We start from the raw sequence: 19,716 nt of genomic DNA, 5'->3' as shown, positions 1-19,716 counted from the left end.
CTGTCTGTCGGCTGAAAGGAGGGCCGACTGCTCTAATTAATTGGTAAATTGAGAAATGCACACCGAAGAAGTAATCATGTGGCCCCACTGACACGCACGGGTTCCTGCAGGAATTTGCAAGCATGTGCTGGCATAATCTTTATCCAGGTATGTGTGCTGATAGGCAGCCATAATTTTACATAGCCAACAATAACACATAAAATGAAGAATATTAATATTTCACTGCCTATTGTGTTCCTTTTTTGTGAGTCATTTAGCACTTCAGCTTTTCATTTCAGAAAGAAGTGTGGAGCAACAGATCAGCACTCTTTTCATCTCTGTCAGCACCCGATCTTTGTTGGGGAGATTGTGACGATTCAGCCACTGGACTAATCTCAGATGAGATGTGCGTTTGCTAGAAAGAGTAAGATACTACATTTTATGATTAGGAGTGCGTTTCTTCATTGTTGTCCTTAAATTATCTGCCAGGGAGAAAGGCCCTCCCTTTGGCCTACAGATCAGGATCAATGAACTCTGGAACTTTTTGGAGTGGCTTGACAGCATGGCTTTGTGGGGTGACTTGTCAAGCACATGGAACAGGACAGCTGTGCGCTTACACCTCAAACACATTGCAATTCTGCATCTGTCTGCCATGGTTTGGCTGTTTTTTCCACTCTTGTTCATTGTGAACAAGTTGGACTTTTTCTATCCCTACCAGCCCTGGAAGCTAAATGTTTCTTTCTCATTTTTAACAAAAACTTGTGCCAGTCATGGATGCCAGTGGTTATTGAATAATTTACAAGTAAAAGATACACTTTCTAGCTACCCTTTGCCATCTTAGGATCCGAAGTAAAGTGAATCTTTCTGATATGCCCTTCACAGTTCTACAGATTATGTTTTTCTTTACATCAGTGCAACATACAATTTTGCACTTGTTTTCAGCAGAGACTATTAAAAACAGTGTTACCATGGTAAGGTCTTCCACCCAAATGAGTAACCTCACAAAAAAATATCTTGCTGCTTAATCATCGTTGATACATGGAAACAATAAGGTTTTAATGAATAGTTCTGTTGATGATGCATGAATTTCAAAAATTCATTTGCGTTTCACCTAGTTAGCTACATAAAACTAATAATTAGGGACAATAGAGATGCAAGTTCTACATTACAGAAGAAAGAGGAAGAAAGCACCACAGTCCTTTTTCAGAAAATAAACTAGTATGCTAAAATAATACAGTAAGTTTTACAGTCAATTTAAATACTAATTTTGTCTGTGGTGATCTTTCCCCTTTTGGTACCTTCTTCAGTGAAAATATTGTCATTGATGTAGAATGTATCCCAGGTTGCCACAGGGGGCATAGCTAGCAATTGTTTTATTTAAGGATTTTTTTTCCAAGGCCTTTTTATATCTTCCCTTTGCTCTTATTTTTCCTACCAGAAAAAGTGTTAAAGAACTGCTTTTTATCAGGCATTTTATTCACAGAAACAATCCTGGAATCTCAACAGCAGAGAGTGATGTAAAACACTTCAACTATTTTCTCCTTTTCATGTTGTTTCTTCTGCACGTACATACTTCCCCCTCTTACATAGAATTCTTCTGTCAGGCTATTTGGTAAAATTCATGAAAAACTGACCTAAAACCAGTAAAGTTGGAAGGGTGTTTTTTTGCTAGGCAGGTTGTTTAAAATCAAGAGGAAAAAATAAGAGTGAGGCAGAGGGAAATACCTGTTCTTTCAACTAGAAAACTGAAGATCTGACAGTTCCTTGGAAGCAAAGCAAAGATCCTGACTTTAAAGGAGTCTAAAAAGCGAACCAGTAAGTTTGCGTCATAAGCTCCTAGAACAAGTCCTGGAAATCTTCTTACTCACTGGGAATTCTGCTTGAATAAGGAATATAGCTTTCAAGTAGTATCCACAGCAGATTGCAAGTCTTGAGGGAAGAGTCAGAGTTTGGTGACACTGTTAAAATAACTATGTAAAGATTGAAGCATCAATCTGCAACCTAGTTGCTGTCAAGTTTTCCAGATTTTTTTTGTCCTTTGTGAAAATTGAGTAGAGCCCACAAAGATCCCATTGGCAGTATAACACTGGTAATTATGTCTTTTCTCAGTAGGACACTTGTGTTTGCTCGTCATGGCAACTCCCTGCTCACTTGATACAGACAAGGATCTAGACCAGGGAGACTTCAGTCCAAGAACTGTAAGAGTCATGGAGGGTGCAGGTTGCTCTCTACTCGTGCAGCTGCGCTGCATGCTTGGTGATCGAGTCCTGTCTCTCAAGTGCCTCGAGAATACTTCTTCTGAGCACCAGACATGTATATGAAAGTTAATACGAAAAAGCAGTAACTCTCCCAAAGTGTAGCACATCACGGTCACATTAGCTAAATAATGTAAAGCAGGTAAAGTATAGGACTTCTGCGAGGAAGGCAATGGCTAGTGCTGGATACTGTTCTCCAGTTTGTAAAATTAACACTACTGCAAGTGAACGTGTAACCTGTTGGGGAGGAAGCAGGGCACTTGCTGTGAAAAGCCATTTGACAAAGTGATGCAAGTGCAGTAATTACAAGGGCTGTCTCTGGTACCTGTGCTACTGATGCAGGAAGTTAGCTTTGAACTTCTTTATTGAAGGAGAAATAAACCACGCTCATTCTAAACAGTTGATCGCTGTTGTCCAAAAGAAAATATGAAACTCTTGAATAGGAAAAAATAGGTTTTTGTAACATGGTATAGTGTTTTTTCCGTTTACTGCTTGTGAGACAATGTTCCGAAGAAAAAACTGCTGATATCTTTTTTATATGTGAATATTCTCTGCGAAAGCTTATTAGTACATCTGGTGCACGTCTCCTTTGAAAGTTACACCGGGGAGTACTAAATTGAATTGAGGAAGGCTCACTGTCTTTGTAGTTTCCGTTTCTGTTGTCTCCAATAGGAAAGGCTGTAGTTGGAATATAAACAAAAGGGGTTTTTTTCCCTGAAATGAAATGTAGGCAGCTTTGTCTATCTGATGGTCATTCACTTTCTGTCATTCCACTTTTAAGTGATCTAACTTCAACTGTTGGAGAATCTTTCCATGGAGCTGCAATGCACTTTACATTCATGACTTCTTAACTGGCATTTTGAACAATTTTTTTTTCTTCTAATTATTAATTCTAAAAGTAGGCCTATGAACAAGAGTGATTGTACTGTTGTTTTCTTAAATGAGGTCATTTGCTTTGTTTTGGCTTAGAGTGCAACTCCACAAACAGTTGCATCAGCACAACTGAGGGAAAAACTAGCAAAATGGTAGGAGGAGTTGGGTGAGGAAAAGGGCAGGAACCTCTTAGTCAGGCTTTGCTACTGGAAAAATTGTAACGTGGAGCCATTTATCATGTTAAATCTCAGTCATGTATTAAATGTATCTAAATATTCTTAGTTTCTGCATGATAATTCCATAAGAGAACTGATTTGAAAACCAAGACATGCTGTATAAGTAAGCTTGATTTTCTGCAGAAAGCAAATATTTCTTTTTATGTTCTTCCAGTTTTTAGAAACATAAAGAGTGTTGATACTACATTCTTTGATTAGAGAAAACCTGAAGAATTCTGACTGGGTTTCTAATGATTCTTCTTTAATAGAAATGCAAGTCGCATCTGGAATACTCTAGAACAGTACCAACATCGTAAGTGTTGTAAAAAGTTCTGCTGTTGGGAAGGAAAGGGATTTCTAATTAAATCTTTGGACTAGACCATTGGAGATCAACTGGGGACAAGATGAAGCAGGCAGCTGAGACAAATATAAGCTTCTGGCTGATATCACTTGATGGCAGAATTAGGATGTTATCGGAGTTAGTCTGTGGCAAAATTTGTCCCTTTTAGCAGCAGTTACTTTCAATTACTTTGGGCTAAGTGCAGTTCTACTTTCTTGTGAGTCATTACAATTATAAGAATGTAATCTTAGAAGTCCTGATTTGTATCTGTAATCAATAACATCTGTAATATTTATGCTAACATTACAGTTAGTGCTGTGCTTCCTGGTATAACAGCGCTTCTCATATATATTTAAGATGACTCTTATTTCTTTAGATACAAAGATACAGCATTTGCAAACACTTAAAACACTGCTTGTTGTAAACAGCCCAAAGGCTGGAACCAAATCCCCCAAATAATGAGATTCATTCTCTATTAAAATGGAATTATTTCTCCTATTCACGTTTGCCATTTGTTACACTTCAGTTTCCAGTGGTGTGCTGTGGTGTCTTAATTCTGCCATCAGTGACAGGCAGCAGAGTGGTTGTGAGTTTACACCACATCAATAAATAAGGTATCCTTTCCTCCCACCATTTAAAGATTTCCCTCTTTCTGGGCATGGTAAGTTCTCTGTGTATAATCTTTGGAAGCAGGGGAGGGGGTTGTTTTTAGAAATTGGTCTGGGTCTAAACACCGTGTATGAATTTAGAATCAAAGAAGCAATTTGTAGGGAAAATGTTTTTCTGTGACAGGCAGGAGCCAGACTGCAAGCAGATGTTTCTTTAACCTCCTACATCTGACAGCGTGGCTGGAGAGCCGGCGCGTGTGGCTTTGATGACATGAGGTTTGGTAACCGTTTGGGTGCGTTCTGAGCCTGATTTTATGAAGCAAGGACATTTGTAGTAGACAGCGCCAAAATTACATATTGCCACTTGCACTAATTACTGGGTAGCATGGTTAGGGAGCAGTCGCTGTAACATAATGTAAACTAATGTTCCATCTATTAAAAAAGCCAGGAGAGAGAGACTACTGTTTCACATCTTAAAAGTACTGAGTGTCCTGGAGGTCACTGGGTGCCTCTGGCCACTCAGCCTGTAAAAATAAGTCCTTTTTTAAAAACACTCTTAAAAATAGATTTGGACTCTGGTATTACCTTCCTGGAAATATACCTTCAAATCTGTTCATGATGTGAAATGAAATTTGCAGGGTACTCAGGGGTTCCCTACATATTCACTGCTGCTTTTTGACTGTGGTTTTCCTGAGCTTTCCATGGATCTGTAAGGAGGATGAGGAGAAACGCACATTCGTTTAGCCTTCCCTGGATTCCTGCTGTCAGAAAACTGGTCATTGCTTGTGCAGGGAGATAGCCTGGTCTCATCTATCAGCTTGTATCAGTGCATACCTCTTCCCCTCACAGACTGAAAATCAGGTAGCTTGGGAGTTGCTGCTGCCATGACAGGTCGTCTTCTAGATTTCAGTCCCCAGCCCTCAGCATTCTTCGGCTTGAGAAGCTTCCCTCCATCCTCTCCTTATGAGTGTACAAAATGTGCCAGAACTGATACCCTCCACTGTAAAGGCAGGTTCCTGAGTTGAAAGTGAGGACGGTTTTCTGAGCTGTTTAGGTTTCTAAAGGTCTAGCATTGAATTAATGACATGCCGGAGCTGGAAAGAACTGGTCGTATTAAAAGAGGAGAGATGATGTGTTCTGGTTTTGCTCTACGCTGTCTTTCATTTTCTTCCTGTTTTCCTTGTGTCTTGTCTTTATGCAGTTGTATTTAAAAGTATGTCATTTATTGATTGTTGTTTTGGGAATGCTGCCAGGTATGGCTGTAGGTCTGGGGATTTGTCCAAATCCTATTAAAGTCAATTGAATGTAATGACTTCACTAGCTCTCAATGGAGATAAATTGAATTCTTTGTAGAGTTTGCAAGGGCTGGCCGGGTTATCTCAGCATTTTAATTTCTGTATGTTTTGAAATCTGAAATTCCTTCTATTGCTTCTGTCTGTTTAGTTAAAAATATGTAAAATATCGAGCACAGCAAACTATGTTAACAAAAAGCTATTGCAGTTAAAAGTCCAGCTATAGCCAATATAACTCACCTTCTGTGCTACGTTTTAACAGTTTTTAAATATGTGATAACATAAAATTTAAAACCATACACCCCTCACATTTTTTTTTTTATCAGCCACAGGTGATGTGTAACACTGTTCTCCCTGTACTTGACAGTACACGAAGAGAATGTCCTTGCCTATATTACAGATAAAATTAAAGTTAGGAAATTATACACCATTTGCATTAGTTATCATGAATGTAATGCATTGTTAAGGTGTCAAGAGAGTTGGTCGATTCCTGATGTTGTGCATTAAACAGTCATAATGAGTCAATTGCTTAGTTATGGTATTATTTTGCTGACTAATGATTAACATATTACTGAAAAGAAAAAAATGTTATGTATGTAGAAATACTCATGAGTTTTCATGGCAGCTTCTGATTTACTAAAGCTGACCAAAGACAAATAAATAATAGAAATAATTTCCAAATAGGGATCTTATAAGTGATTTTATGTTATTCTTAGAAAACTTTGAAGACAAACCATGTTGCTTTTGATTGTACCTTTGTGTTTGAGGACTGGTACAACTGTAAATACAACCAATTTTTGAGAAAGTAATAGTCAAGCCAAGAGCTTGTATTAGTCTCTATTATTATTATTCTTATTAAAAATCTAATTGGTATACTGTTTGTAAGGTAAGCTGCAGTCACCTTTAAAGAGTACTGTACACACAAAGAAAAAAAAAGTTTGTTCAAGGTGAAGCTGGAGTTACTGCCCTGGACTTGTTACCTTCTCACTTTGTTGTTTATTTTTGTAGTTAAGAATCAGATCAGGAGAAGCCTTGATTCCTGTAATTGTGGTGACTGGGGGAGATGAAGTACTGTGTTCTCATACAGGTTTGTTTTTTTTTTTTATTGTTACAACATGCAGGAATTCTGTGGGACACGCACTATGCAAAAGTCAGCTGAAAAGACTGTTCCCTGTTTTAAGGAGATTTATTGAAATATGTATTTTTTTAAAGACAGATTAATTACACAAGGTGCAAAGCATTACCTGCTCCAGCACCTGGCTTCATATATTTTTCCCTAGGATAACCTGACATACAACACTTTGTTCAATGACCAGCTGGCCTATATACAGGAGCATCAAATTTGCTGAATTCTGAACATCATGGGCTTGCTGCATGGTACGTCTGGCACATGCAGTGAGTCAGAGATGCCCAGTCTAACGCTCAGTGCGGATGCATGGAGTGCAGGACGTCCCGAACATACCTGAGTCGTGCACTGCAGAACATAGCGTTGGACTAGAACATCTCCGTCTGCGTATGCGCAGGTACTGTTGCACAAGGTATCTCGAATCTGAATGTTCCCAATTTCAGTGGGGACATTCCTGTTTCCACAAGGGCATAATTTCCACATGGAAAAAGAGGACATGGCCAGAACTCCAGATGTGTAATACCTGTTATTCAGCAAATCAAATGAACAGGTGCTGAAACGCTGGCTCTTTAGAGGCTTTAGCAGTCCCAGTAGAATTACTACAGCAAAATGTGCATGTGTACAACAAAATAAGAGCAAATGCATAACACTGGAAAAAAACCCAACAAACCAAGATCATGTAATTAGTATATTACATGTATATTACAATGCAATTTTCGTGCAATTTATTCAATTACACAATATATTTGGTGCAATTCACAAAGAAACTTTTCAAAGCTGTTTATAATGCTTGCATGATACATTTTTATGGTGAAACTCTTCCATCTTAGCATTTTTTCATATATGTCACGTATAAAATGAGGATTACTTTTATATTTTTATTTTCAATTATCCTTGGGGTTTATATTAATTTTTTTTTAATATTTGTAAATACTGGAGTATGTCAATCAGAGTGAGTGCTGCTCATCATCAAAAATGTATATGGTTTGAATAGTGTTATTGGAAGTGGAAGCGTAAAAAAATTCGTCACTTGATGTGAAAGGCAAGCTTTAGTTCTGTGTTTTAGTGCTGATGTATTTAAATGTACTGTTTCTTCTCTTTTTATATCTTTCTTAGCGGGCCTGCTGTCTTAGATCTTAGGTCTAGAAGTTAGAGTACAGAGCATGATCCTCTTCAGATGACTAGAATTGCAGAGGCAGAGAAATCTGCCTGTATGAAATAACACGCAGGTCGAGGCTTTAGAAAGGGGGGAAGATCACTAGGCCTGCTGATATCAATGGAAACTAAGAATTAAACTCTAGGTAAGAAGCAAATAGTGCCAATACAAAATTTGCAAATAATTACAATGTCAACAAGTAGTACTGCTAGAAGCAGGGTCTTTGCTAAAAGATCTTAGCGGTAAATTAAATTAGCGGTAAAATAAAAATGAATAGTACATTCTGGGGCTCCTAAACTGACAAAATTAGGACATAAAATATATTTCCTTTTGAAACAATATATTACACCACTTCAATATCTATCCCAAAATATGAAATTAAGAAGACGTGATATTTAAGAGAGATCAATTTAAAAATCGTGTTGTTCTCTGAAAAATATATAATTATTACAAGTATAATTGCGTACTTTGAGAACTATGTGAAAAATAATTCTTTGTTTCCTTATTCAGTCTTTTTTTTTTTTTTGATGGATTTCAACAGCATTTAGACATATATAATGTGAGTGTGCACCAGGTTTCATTGTTCCCTTGTGCCGCTAAGATATTTTCCTTCCTTGTTTCCTCAAGGCTTTCACAGATCAACAAAGGATGGAAAAAATCACTAAAAATGATAGACAAATTTTAGCAAAATCTTAAAAATTGACAGGCACTCAGAGGAAATTATATTGCCTGAAGAAACTACTTAACCTTTTCAGGTGAATGTATCTGCCATTAAAATATCTTAATAAACCATTCTTTCTGCACTGTGATGCGTGCTGAAGGAGGCACAGTTAAATGGTGTGCAGCTGCTATGGCATGTGCCAAAGTTTCGCCTGATCTAAGCGAGGCTTAGAAGCTATCTTTAGCATACAGATGAGTGATACTCTCCCAAGCGTGCGCTCTTTTTACCTGATGTGCTGCTCCTGAAAATCCTGAAAATGATGTAAAACAAAATACATCGTATTGTATCTGCGAGCACTCTTTTGTTCTCTACTTGAATTATGCTGATTTTAATTAACAGTCTGGATATTAGAAAAAGTGCTGCTTTCTGACCCTTTGCGTGTTGAATTGTTGGGAAATAATTTTTTTGGTTTTAGCACTGCTTGGCACCAATTTCTGGCTTTTCAATTGTATGCCATTACAAAGTACATCTTCTTTCATTTTCTGCTATTCTGACATCATCAAATTCTAGTCACTACCCCATTCCACAGTTCTCTTGTTGCTAAGAGCCTCTGCTCGCACAAGGCAAACGGAAGCATGTGCATGTGAAGAAAAGAGTCTGGTATTATTTCAAGCTTCCTCCTGCTGTTTCTGGTGTGCTCCAGCTCAGAGATTAGGGAACCGAGAAGTCACATTAATCTTGGAGCTCTCTGGTTTAAGCCTTTGGGAATGAAATGCTTTCTGGACCCTCAGCTTGCTGATCCCAGGGATGCACCCAGATGCAGCTTTGTTTGCTAAAGAGCAACCCACATTTTGCAAAGCTGCAGTACTGCCTCTGTTTTGGTCCTTTGTGCAGGCACATGCAAGGAAAGAAAATGCGTGGAGGGATGCGAGGTGGACAGTGAAAGAAGCCAGGGGAGGGTGACTGTGGGGAGGAAGAAAAAAATGTGACAGGAAAGGAAAAGGTGGCAAGAAAATAGAGGATGAAGTGGGAGAGGGGAAAAAATGGAGACAGAATGACCTGGAAAAGATAAGAAGAGATGGCATTCCTGCGAGTTTGGTGGATGATATTCAGCACATCTCTCTTAATGTGGTTTGATGTTTTGTGATAACGCTGACATGGTGCATTGGTGTAGCAGTTTGTAGTGCAGCGTAATAAACTCACAATGTGCTGTTTTACAGGTCCTCAATAGCTTCTGGACGGTTATAATCAGGACAATAATACCAACAGAGAGGGTGATGCTGCAGGTGAGGTGTAACTAGATGAAAGAGACAGCGTGTGATCAGAGATAAGTGGAGAACACAGAAAAACTGGAATAAAACTGAAGAAGGGCGGCTGAGCTAGAGGAAGAGGTTAGTGGCCAGACAGCTTTCCAGAAACCAGCCTCTGTTCCATTCCTGAGAGTAAGTAATGCGTACTGGCAGAAATGCTATTTCAGATGGGGAGGCGACAGGAGCTAGGGAAGCTAAACTAACCGATCTAAGGTGAAAAAGTGAGGGTGTGTTTAAAGGAAGTAAACCGAGGCAGGGGAAAATTAAGATACTGTTTAGTACACTGCTACCTAAAAATGTGACACGATATGTTACAGTGACCTATGCTGGAAAGGTAAGACTCGCATTCTGTAGCACTCAATCTACGTAGATATCACACAGTGTGCATCAACACACAAAACGTGTCTGCTCTTTGGAAAATGAAGATAACGCTTTTCCTTCAGGGAAGCATACAACTCAGCAACTGTTAACTGGGTACATGCAGGGTGTTTAAAAAACAAAACAAAACAAAACAGAGTCACTCTGTTTTTTCTATGCAAATTCTTTTCAGGAAGGGAGGATTTTTTATAAATGGAATTTTTATTTTTTTTTTTTTACTTTTCCATTCACAGTTTTCCTGATATTTTTCAGCTTTTTTGTCTAAAAGCAAATTCAGATCCTTTCTTTTCAGTCCCCTCTTTTCAGTCTTGGGCTTTCTGAATTAAACGCTGCAATATTAGCTGCCTACAGTTACTGCGATTGGACTCCATGGGTGGCCTGAGCAATTTTCAGACAATGGAGCTGGTTCTTTTCTCACTCACACCAGTGTAAGTCGTTGGCTTCAGTGGAGTTACTCGATTCACAGAGTTGTGAAAGGAGAATTGTGCTTGCTCTTTCATACATTCTTTCATGTCCATGATATTTTTGCTTACATGTATAATTGATTTTCTGGGAATATCTCCTGTGCTGTAAGGTAGACCTAGGAACTTCCTAAGATGGAAATAAATTTAAGCATTTTTAGGTCACTGAGTTCAATGCGCTGCTGCTGCAACACCATGTTATATAATTTCTTTCATAAACTGATCAGGCTTTAAACATTAATTAAGACTCTATTCTTACTACAATTGGTAAATTCAGACAGAAAGATTAGTTCTGTCCTGTGTAAGTTCAAAACCACAACTGAAGTAATTTCCAAATGCTCTAGAAGTATTTTCCTTTCTCACATATGCCTCACTTTTCAGTACAGCAACCATGATAAAGGCTTCATTCTTGGCAGAGGTAGGCTCAGCTCTGAGAAAGCACGGTTCTGAAATTACAGGCATAATTAGGAAATAGTACCTTGGAGTTTTCTATTCATGGTCACATCCCTCTGACACATTTTAGTGAGAGTCACAAGCGGTCATCCGACAACAAATTTTTACCATACCTGAAGTGCCACCCTGAAAGTCAATTACAGAAGGAGAAGGGTATGGAACAGGTGTGTACAGCTTGACTGAGGATGGATTACTGCAGACTTTGGCTTACTTCTGTTGGGCTGCCTTCTCTTTACCACTCTGTCTTAGCAGACCCCCTCCATTTCAGCAGAATTTGTTCCTCATTTATGGAATCCCTGGGCCTAATTAGCATGAAGCTGAAAATCATCAATATAACTAAGAATTAAAGTATAGATGAAAGGCAAAGCCCAATTTTTCTCTTACATAGTGTAAATAAGATGATTCAGCTGAAGCCAACAGAATTATGCTGTTATGCGCGTGTGCTACTGTGATACCTCCATGTCCTCCCTACCTTCCCTATGGTCTTTCAGCATGTGTGCCCTCTGTTGACATGGAATAGAATTTTATTTTTTGCCCTGCGTTCCTGAATCTCTGTTCTACACCTCACCTTAGCAAGCCCGTTGCCCGTACTTCCCTTCCTTGCTGAAGCTTGGCTTCATAAGTTGCATTTGTTACTGGGGAACTTCTTGGCAGTTGCCATTTAGGGGTGGCAACTTTGGTTTGCAGCTGCTGGAAGATGGTGGCTGCACATCACAAGGGAGTGAGGAAGAGGTCTATTAGTTGTGCAAGCCAAACTGGTCACTGTATAGCATTGAGTTGGCTATGATACTACTCTGATGGCTGTTCATCCCACCCTTTCGCTACTGTTACTTCTGATGCAGAAACAGGTGCACAAGTTGCATCATGCAAGCACAGTAAGCCTCGTACTTTTAGGTCTTACTGGAAGTGCTTAAAGTAATTGTGTTGTAAGTTCTTGCAACACTTTGTAGGAATGGTAGAGTACTCTCTTGGTTGTGTTGGAATTGCTTTGCACATGCAATACAGGCGTAGTGTGTTTGCTGTGAGGATGTCTTTGGGATCACTGGACATGGGACATCCAAGGTGAGGCTGCTGCACATACGCGGTAACACCCAACCTGATGAGATTGTTAGATACCAACAATCCCAGATACACAGGTAGTTCTCAAAATCTTCCTGGAGAACATTTCTGGTTGGAAAAGAGGACAGACAACCAATCTAAGGCAACCATATCTAACCATGTCTACAGGCCGCCCTTCTACTGCAACGCTTCATAGCCAGTTCTCTTTTGTCTGCAAATTCTCATTATCAAAAAGCTGAGAGATATTCTGCTGCGTGCTCACATGGAGAGCAGTTGCCAGCCAGGAATCCTCAGTGCATCACCATTCTCAGCATTACAGTCAGCAGCGCTCAACCCAGCACGTGTTGTTGGGCTGTTGAAAGATGGCATTGCCTCTGGTCATGATCTGCTGCGTGCTTGACAATGTGCTGATCGCGGGCCAAGGACAGAGCAGTGAGGCAGGTCAAACTAGTTTCTTTCACCCACGCAGCGCACCGGGCCGAAGGAATTGTTTGGTAGGCTGTGTGCTACACAGGCCTGATACAGAGGTTTGGGGAGAGTCTGGTTTGTCTTTTTGTAGGTGCTTCCTAACCTGTGGTGCTTCCTAACCTAACCGCGTAATGGTGGTAGGTTATTTTGAGGCTCAGAGCTCTGATAGGCGGTCTGTCTCTGGCAGAGTTATCTGTTCTGTTTAAGACATTACCACTCTCAACTGTCTGTTTTACCCTGCTGCTAGGTATTACCACACTCTTACGGTGGAGACTCCAGGTCACAAGCTGGCATATTAAAAAACTGCCTACTTTGATTGTTGTGCTTTACTAGAATGATCGTGACCTCAGACAGTTGGGAGAAATAACACCTTAAAACACGGCAGCTAAATCTGCCAGAGCTTGTTATTCGGAGCCTTTGGTTCTCAGCCGTGAGTGGAAGGAGTCCTTGCCTGCACCCGCAGGGCTGAGGACAACCATTCCTGCCTTCACTGCCACTGCAGATCATCTGTCACCCCAGAGGTCCACTGCTTGTCCATACAGAAGACTGTTGTCATAGCTTTTACAACTTAAGAGGATGAGGAGTATGTATAAAGAAACTTCAAAAACGGTGATAGGGGCTTAAGCAAAAACTGAGTACTGTTCTTTGGAAGGTGAATTATTGCAGAAAAAAATCTTAGAACTTTTCTAGTTTATGTCATCTTGAAAGTGGTTTATGATCGCACCATGCAGTTCTTAGGTTTTAGTGGCTGGTTTATTTCGCTAAAAACTATAGACATAATAGAAAATAGGTTGAAATCTTCCTTTATAAGAGGAATAAAATGATATGACATGAGAGTGAAGGATGAGGGTTTTATCCCAATTTCAGTGAGAAATTGTGTTGATATGATATTGCTGTCTTTATTTGTCAATCTGTGTGTTCTGGAATGGAAGAAGATTGGAAGCAGGAATGGGATCTCCTTCACTCAGCTGAGAACACCCCACGGAATTTTCTTAACAAAAATGAGTTTAAAAGCTGGTCGACCATAAGACGCAAGTCCATAGGAAGTCAAACTTCAGTAGTTCTGATGTTTACACAAACAGTTATCTGGCAGTTGATTTATGTTCAGCAATGGATTAAGCTGAGATGGTTTGGAACAGTTAGAGATGCTGGCGGTGTGCCCTGCCCACCTCCCACAGGTTACCAGTCCTGCTGCAGGGATGGCTCAATGCCCCATTAATCAGTACCCCAGTTTCTGCATTTCGCAGATCGGCATGTTAAAGGAAGCCAACTTCAGTTTCTGTTCAGGCTTAAGCCACAGCATTCCTGCCGTGGGAGACATCTTGCAAGAGAGATTAGCGTGTGCAGTTGGGTAGATGATTTCTTTGTCAGCCTCCGCTTGATCTGGTGCGAGATATATATGAAGACTTTCAACGTTATGTTGTTTGAGAGAGGAGAACTTTCAAATTATTGATCTGAAAGATCAGGAATCCTTACTGGAAGTGGAAAATTGAGGCGGTTGAGGATGCGTATGATAGTAGAAGCATGCCAAGAGGAATAGAGTCCTGACCATTACGCTTTCTAGTTGGTAAAAAAAAAATTTAAAAAACCATTAAAAGTCCATTCATCATCATAATATTTAATTTTGTCAACGTGACTTTGCTTTTCTTTGATTTTCCAATACTATACGACAGCTCAAAAATGTCAAATGAAAACATACTTTGAGGAGACCCACAGCGTTTCATTTCAAAAATGGCAAGTATCAGCAATACCTGTTCTCCGTACGTGATCCTGTGCTTCCCGTTGCCGTCAGGGAGCGCATAAATGGATTCCCAGGGCGCGAGGTGTCACGTCAGCATTTTCCCCCCGATATATTTTAGACGGGGGGGGGGGGAGGGGAGCTGTACAGATGAAAGCCACCGCGGTGACGTGCTGAAGGCGCGATGCTGTACCTAACAGGGAACACACGAGCCCTTCCCGGCGACGGGCGCTTGGCCGCCCGCCCCCCAGAGGCGGCGAGCCGGGCCCGGCGGCAGGTGGCGGCGGCGGCAGCTCGGCCCCTTTAAGGCTACGCCCGCCGTAACCCGATCGCCGCCGCCGGAGCCCCCGCCGCCACCGGCCGAGCATCCTGCGCCCGGGAAAGGCTGTCCCGTCCCCGCCGCCGCAGGGAGGCATGGCGGCGGCGCGGCCATGGTAGCCCGGCTCCCAGGTGCGGCGGGCGGGGAGGGAGAAGGGGCCGGGAGTGCGCCGGGGCGCTGAGGGGCGGGCGCGGTGCAGCGCAGCCCCTTCCCGCCGCCCCCCGCGGGGCTGCGCCGAGCGGCCCCTTCCCTCCCTCCTTCCCTCCCTCCTTCCCTCAGCGACGGCCTGGCCCCCGCTCGGCGCCGCCCCCGGGGGCCGCGGGCCGCAGCCGGCGGCGCTGGCCGCTCTGACAGCGCAAAGTACGGCGGTTCCGTCCCCCGCCTCCCGCCGCACCGGTAGCCGCAGCCAGCGCGGCGCCTGCCCGCCTGCCAGCCCGCCCGCCAGCCGTCCGGGGCTGCTGCCGCCGCCGCGGTGGGAACGGCGGTCGCCTCGGCTGACGGGGAGAGCGAGGTAATGCCCGGCTCGGGAGCAGCGGCCGCTTCAAGGAGTTCGCCTGCTCGGGTCCCAGCGCCGGCTCTGCGGGGGAGACTGGGGGTTCCTCTCCCTGTTGCGCTCCGACTGCGAACTTCTTGCAGGTTTGAGGAGATCCACGGTGTAAACAGCTCGCCCTGTTTGCCCTGTCTCCATAAAAAGCCTGCCTCGTCTGCCGGCCGCTTTGGTGCTCGAAGAGCAGGGAGCGAAGCGGAGTTTGGGGTGCGAACAGCCTTGCCTAGAGAAGGGAATGGCTTAAGTGGCTTGAATTTTGTTGTGTGTCTCCTTAATGCTGCTTACTGAGCTAAGTAAGATGTCAAACGCGGTGCATGTCATCTAACTGCATCGATAGAAAGCACCATTCGGAACCACCAGCACAGCAAAACTCAGGCACTGCAGATGTTTTATTACTAGGCTTATTATAAAATGTGCAAACAGGCGGCGTGGTTACACGTTGCTGTCTGCACATCAGCGGGGCGAGTTTTACAACCGTGGTGTTCAGCTTTCAAACAGATCAGGAGAGCGCAGGGCTGAATGGGATGTCCTGGTGTCACTAGCAGCTTTAGGCTGTAATCTTGTTTGAAAATTAATCCAGCTCATCTTGAAATCTAGCCTTGAAGAAAGTAAGGGCTGCTGTACCTTCTTACTACATCTCGTGGCTATATGGTTGCATTTCTTATTTTTATGATGTGAAATATTGATGTGGAAACAGTGAAATGAGGAGAACATAAATGCTAAATGCCATTGATGGTACAGTGCTTGGTAACTCTTCTGCTCTTTTATCCTCTTCCAGCTAAGTGCTGTCTTTTTTTCTGTCAGAAGTTCATAATGGTTTCGTATTGGGGCTGAATGAATGTTGAGTCTTAATATTGTTGGGTTTTTTCTTCTAAATTCCAAGTAGAAACAGAATTGCAGGAAAACCACAGCATGTTAATAGCAGATGAAAAGAGCATATTTTCAACTCTTGCTGAGTATGATTGGAAAGCTGTGTTACTAGCTGTTTCAAAATTACTGGGGTCAGTAGAGCGATTTGATACTGCGCTGGACATGCGTAACCAATATCTTGCTGAAAATTGTTAGTTTCAAGTGTTTGCTGAAATTTATTTGCCTAAAGAGTACATTGAAAAGCTTCAAGAGTGAAGTTCTGATCACTTGTAATTACTGTCTATCTGAATGGTTAAGACAGTAATTTTGGGAAAGTCAGGAAAAGACGACTGCTAAAAAACTAATGGTGAAGAACCAACCTGGATATAGTACTTTTTTCTCTGAATTACAAGGTTGTTACACTAAACCTCCCTCCCCACCCAGCCTTCCACTAGCTCAAAAACCGTATCAGCTGACTGAATGGTAATCAATGACTATGCAGTTTGGGGGATAAAGTGTCTGCTCATATATAATCCATGAAGTTCTGTATCTTGGTCAGACTTCGCTGGACGGCCGTAAGAAGATACTAGGGCAGAAAAACACAGCGTAGTTGAAGCCGCCTTTGACTTACTAACTTTGGCCATTGTCCTCAGGGCAAAAAAATCATATGCAATTAGAAGCTTATTATGTTTCTTTTAAGTGATAAGCTTTGGTGCAACAACGTGAATGATTCTTCTTTTAAATAAAATCTGGTAAACAACAGTTAATTTTCAAGTTAAACAGGATATAGTTGAAAACAACTTAGAGATATGAGATACGTTCTTCCATCTCACATGAAACACTGTTTACACCTGGTCCTTGAATTGAATTGAAATACAGCACTCTTAATTTGCTTAAGTAAAATGTGAAATTATTCCTGGACTTCGTACTTAATGTACTTAAACAGCATCTTGATAAGGATATATGAAATCAAATGAGTCTTGCAAAACCCTTGTGAGTATCTGCAAGACCAGCCACAGAGGCTGGGTGACTGTTTTCTTCTCTGCTACCACGAGACCTTTCTCCCTCGCTGGCATCGTGGTTCTGTACACGCTGCTAAAACTGCTGGGAGGTATAGCTACATAATAGTTCTGAAAGTCAGCTCTTGCACTTTGCATGCAACTGCTTTTTCTTAAAGTGAATTCCCTCTACAGGCTCCTTAGAAGAAAGATTAGCTCTTCTAATGCATTTCTTGCAAAGTTGGGAGTTTTTTTTGTTTAATTCCATAATCTCCTGTACTAAAATGAACACCTGTCACGCACTGAAACGGTACTTACCTAATAAAAATCTTCTGGTACTAAGGAAACAAAACAAAACATGGATTTCTTTTGTCCAAGAGATTATGTCAGTGTCTTTGAAACTGAGAGGTACTAGTTATTGCAGATGAATAAAATTGAGAATTGTTCATCATGAGAATTGCTATATTTTAATCAAAAGGATGAACTAGGTGTGATTGATGTTCAGTGGTTTTGCTATTTTTCTGAAGAGAATTGTCTTCAACCTGCATTTTGGCTTCCTTCACTCATTTTAGGAATTAAACCAGCTGATTTTTTTCCTTACATGCTCCAAGAGAGGACTTGCTTGCTACAAAGGAGATGATGTAAGAACAGTGTTAGCCTGGGAGAGTCTGGAATAGGCACCATACAGTGGGTTTAAACTGGAAGATATAAAATTGAATTGATTGTTTTATTCCTTTAAACAGAAAAATTTTAGAAAATCAGGCTTAACGCATGTTGTGTCTAGAACTTCAAACTGCACCAAAAGTGCATGAAATTTCATTTGTATCTTCTTGGTCAGTGGAGGCAAATGGAGAAGTATGTGGAGAACAGTGTAAAAAGTACTTGAGAGAATACTGAATATTCAGGATGGTATTTGAAACTGGAAGTTTTAATAGACTAACATTAAAAAGTACGTGAGACTAGTATGCTGCTGGACTAGAAGAGGTCATCGGGTAAACAACTGGAATGAACCAGAGTTCGTTGCAATGCACTGCAGTGCGCCTACATTAAAATTTTAGTTTGGAGTAAAAGTGCACTTATGAACTGAATCTTCTGATTACCCCCACTTACTGCCCTTTGGTTTGTGTGGCATCGCTGTCCCAGAGCATGCAAGATTCCTTTTGGACTCCTTTTGGCTTAAACTGAGCAGGAAGGCAGGCCTGAAGAGCACATCAAACATGATCTAACAACTGCGGAGTCCCTAGCACAGAATTAAAGCTGGTCTGAAGTAAATGCCTGAAATCCATACGATATGGATGCGGGTTTCATTCAGCAGCTCTGCTCTTATTTGTCCTGCATTCTGCTTATATACCTGTAGCTTTTACTGTGGCCACTAGTCAGAGAAAGGTTTCAGGTAATTCACTTTATTTTTTTTTATTCTTCAATTTGGGGTGGGGCTGGAAAGGAAAGAGGAGGAGGGGAAAAAAGTTTGAGGTTGTTGAACCTTCTGCTTCTAAATTTTCGAAAACAAAGGTATTTTTTTTTCCGATCTAATTGTAATACACCTTTTCTTAAAGTTCTAAGTTTAAGTGCAAACCATGTTTCAATATACTCACCGTTTACTCCACCAGGTGAGAATATTGTAGTTAATTTTTCAAAAAACTATTATTTTAACTGGTTGCCTTTTCTTTCTTTCTTTTTTTTTTTTTTTCTAAAATCTAAGGCACATTCCCTCATTCTATAATGCATGTGAACTAAAGGTGGACATAAGTGTATTATATAATTGTATCAGTTTTTGCTGACCATTAGGCTGTTGGAGTAACAACAAATTACGCTAGCCTCTGAGTCTTCATTTTATTTTTAGATGTTTTCTTCACTAAAGCTAAAATAAGTAATAGTAGTTATTTAAATGGCTATTAAAATAATAATTTAAATATTTTAAATGAAGCCATTTGGCTTTTTTTCTCTTTTCTGTTTAACTTAATGCAAATGGACTTTTAATGAGTTTGTAACCTCTGCCACTCTTGGAATATAAAACTCTTCACAACACCATCAAACTGGAGATGTATGTCAGAAGTTTGTGGCTTTTAGGAAAATATCATTCTGTCTTGCAAAATGCTGGTGACTCGGGAGAAATGACTGAAGCATTTAGAGACTGACACTTATGTTTGGAATTGCTTAGCTATTTATTTAGGCCTCATGAAATAGGTAAACATCCATCATCTGAAAAATGCATAAGCTCTGATGATAGGAAGCTTTTCAGCGTGCTCTGAAATTGTGCAAAGTGTAGACTTTCATATGAAGAAGAAAAAAGCTCAGATACGAGAGCCTACATGCTATCACAAAGAGGAGCCCTCAGCTGTGAACAAAGTGCAAATTGAGAAGTACCGTCTCTGTAAAGTATACAAACACATTACTTCCCGACGCTGACCTGAAAATCTCTCCACTATGCTTATCTCATTTCATTGTGGCTTTTTAAAATCCTGTCGGCAGCAGTCAATCTGGTAAGGATGAGATGAGGTTTAACTTTGGAGCTTCTTGGGGCAGGAGTGGAGGCTTCTGAGCTGGCGATTGCACTAGTCAGTGGTCCTCCCTGCCCTTTCCGTGCAGATAAAATTCACGCAATTAAAATTTATCATATGCAAATGCTAA

At 41.0% G+C, this 19,716-nt stretch overlaps 1 protein-coding gene across 8 annotated transcripts in view; it reads left to right on the top strand.

The window, feature by feature from the left end:
- The first annotated feature begins 17 nt into the window (after positions 1-17).
- TLCD4 (TLC domain containing 4) overlaps positions 18-19,716 on the top strand; it is a 43,907-nt gene continuing 24,208 nt past the window's right edge. Inside the window, exons 1-3 of one of the 8 annotated variants that reach the window (XM_074596949.1) lie at positions 30-147; positions 6,571-6,649; positions 6,843-9,947. The gene's annotated coding sequence lies outside the window, so the exon portion shown is untranslated. Of the gene's footprint in view, positions 148-4,997; positions 9,948-10,004; positions 15,203-19,716 lie in introns of those variants that run through there. The other 7 variants (XM_074596950.1, XM_074596948.1, XM_074596953.1 and 4 more) reach the window with 7 other exon arrangements.

Source organism: Larus michahellis, chromosome 8 (genome assembly GCF_964199755.1).
Source record: "Larus michahellis chromosome 8, bLarMic1.1, whole genome shotgun sequence".
Lineage (NCBI taxonomy): Eukaryota > Metazoa > Chordata > Aves > Charadriiformes > Laridae > Larus > Larus michahellis.
The sequence above is the reverse complement of the archived record's forward strand: the minus strand, read 5'-3'. Positions and strand labels throughout refer to the sequence as shown.